Below are 2919 nucleotides of genomic sequence, written 5' to 3'. Positions count from 1 at the left end.
ACCCGTTGGCCAACACCTCTCTACCCCCTTAGTCTCCCCAATCTTTGATAACCGCTATTCTCAACTTCTTCAAGATCAACTTTTTTAGATTCAATAGATGAGATTATGTAGTATTTGTCTTTCTGTGCCAGGATGACTTCATTTAACATGATGTCCTCCAGTGCCATTAGTGTTGTCCCGAAAGACAGACAGACTCTATCCTTTTTACGGCTGTATAATATTCCTTTGTATTTGCATACCACATTTTCTTTATCTAGTCATCATATGCTTGGCTGCTATGACTAGTGGTGCAGTAGATGAGTGTGCAGATATCTCTCTGGCATCCCAATTTCCCCTCCACTGGATATATACCCAGGAGAGAGATTCCAGGATCACACTGTAGCTTTTTTAGCTTTAAGAGGAACCTCAGGATGTTTCCTGTGGTGGCTGTACTGATTTACGCTCCCACCAACCTAGGCCCAGGGTTCCATTTACTCCATGTCCCATAGGACGCTTGTTATCATGTCTCTGATCACAGCCACTCTGGTTGGAGTGAGACAGTAGTCACCATGACCATGGTTCCCTTCACCCGTTTCTCAGTGGGCTCATTTGTCCATGGCTGAGTTTCCAGGCAGCAGCCGAGCTCACAGTCAACTGGCATGCTCTCTGCCAGAGCCAAAGTCTTATTTGCAGAGGCCCTGAAGTTTGGCCCCGGGTCAGCCTGCCAGGCTCCAAACAAGCCTCTGCCTCAGCCCAGCCCCTAGCCCGGGATGCAGCCCAGGCGCAGGGCACCCTGGGGAGGAAAGGACTCACTCAGGGCCTCCTCACCCTGCACAGTGACGTTGGTCAGGTCACAGCCACTGTCTCCATACTATCTCTCTGAGCACCTGCGTGTTTGTCTGGCTGTTCTCAGCCCATCTTCACCGCAGCCCTAGGAGCTGAGTCATACACAGACCACAGAGGTCACCCCCTTCCATGTACAGGAGAGGTAGTAGAGTGACCTTCCCCAGGCAATGAGTCAGAGCTCAGCTGGGCTCCATGGTGAACATGGGTGCTTTGGGAGGCTGAGGCAGGAGGATCTCAAGTTTGAGCCCAACCTGGACAATTTAGCAATTTATCAAGACATTGTCTCAACATAAAAAATAAAAAAGGGCTGGGAATGAAGGCCTAACATAGCTCACATCATTCAGCCAGCCCTGGCATTCATGGGCCTTCACTCTGGCCAAAATAATGTGATCTCCATTCCTGACACCCTCTTCTCTCCAAAGCCACACCCACTAACCAAGAAACTGAGGCAGCCTGCAGTCCACCAGAAACTGCCTGGGCTGCTGGAACTTCCTCCAGGGCTGCACCAGCACAGCACCAGTGGGGCCCTCAGCCAGCACTCCCAGCCCAGCCCAAGACCTTTGCCCCTGCAAAAAGCAGGACCCTGGTTTCCATGGCCCTGTTTACCTCCAGGCCCTGTTTACCTGCAACTTCTACCTCCTCAGTGCTGGAGCCTGCATGGGAGAAGGCCTGGCCAGCTACCTAGGCCGGGTGGTATGGAGCGGAGCAGAAACAATCCCCAAGGCCCTGCTCAAGAAATTCTTCTGTCTCCCTGGAGGAGCCTTAGGAGTTTTTTGTTTCGTTTTTGTTTTTTGCTTTTAAAATTTTGTGAGACAGGGTCATGCTGGGTAGTTCAGTCTAGCCTTGAACTCACTATGCAACCCAGGCCTCAAACCCAAGGTGATCCTCCTGCCTTAGCCTCCTGAGTGCTGGGATTACAATTGTGCACCAACGCATCTAGTCCTGGTTTCTTTCTTTCTTTCTTTTTTTTTTTTTTTTGTACCTGGGATTGAACTCGGGTCCTTGTGCTTGCAAGGCAGGCCACCGAACCATTGAGCTAAATCCCCGGCCCTCTTTCTTTCTTTTTTGTATTTTGAGACAGGCTCTCACCATGTAGTTCAGGCTGGTTTTGAACTCACTATGCATTATTCCAGTCTGGTCTTGAACTTGCGGCAATCCTCCTGCCTCAGCCTGCCCAGTCCTGGGATCATGAGTGTATGCCACCAAGCCCAGCAGGCCCTTGCTTTCTATTAGGAGTGAATAAAACCAACAGATCCCTCCTTGGGATACCCTGGATGTCCCAGTGGAGCAGATAAACTGGGCAGGGAGAGAGAGAAACAAAAATAAGAAAAGAAGAGGTCAGATGGCAGTAACACTCCAAATTATATAACGTATGAGAAGGGACAGGCCACCGTGGGGTAAGAAGCTGTGATTGAACCCAGGGCTTACGAACTGAGCTGCATCTCCAGCCCATTTTCTATTTTAAGACAAAGTTTAAATAGCTAAATTGTGCAGGCTGGGTTGGAACTTGCGATCCATCTGCCTCAGCCTCCCAGAGTGCTAGGATGGCTGGGCCCCCCGTGTCGGTGTAGAGGTTTTTTTTTTTTTTTTTTTTTTTTTTTTTGGCTATGATTTTGAATAGAGTGGTCCGGTGGTCTCCGCGGACGACAGAATCTGAAGAGGAAGGAATAAGCCATGTGGACTTCCGCAGGAATGTGCCTTAGGGGACAGGAAGCGCGGCAGCCCGATCTCAGAGCCCTTGGCCCGCGGGAACGAGCTCCCCGAGAGCCCAGCGCCGCAGCGAGGGGCGGGACCGGGACTGAGGAGGGCAGCGGGCTGCGGGCTGCACAGGGGTTTGACGTCTTTCTCTCTGATTAAGTCTGAGTCCAGCTTTTTCCTAAAGTGGAGCTGTGCTCACTTGGGCCCAGAGGGAGGGCAGATAGGGGTCCTCGAGGGGAGGGAGAGGGAAAGCGGCAGGCTGAAGGCACCCAGGAGCACTGCCAGTCCCGCTGGGGACAGGGGCGCTGCGGGGAAACCTGAGCTCAGAGCGGGTCTCCAGGGCTCTGCCCGGTCCCTCTCCGGATGGACGGCCTCGGCTTCTGCGTCCAAGCCCAC

The sequence above is a fragment of the Fukomys damarensis genome, unplaced genomic scaffold (assembly GCF_012274545.1).
Source record: "Fukomys damarensis isolate Sample0158 unplaced genomic scaffold, DMR_v1.0_HiC HiC_scaffold_17, whole genome shotgun sequence".
Lineage (NCBI taxonomy): Eukaryota > Metazoa > Chordata > Mammalia > Rodentia > Bathyergidae > Fukomys > Fukomys damarensis.
Note: the sequence above shows the minus strand (reverse complement) of the source record.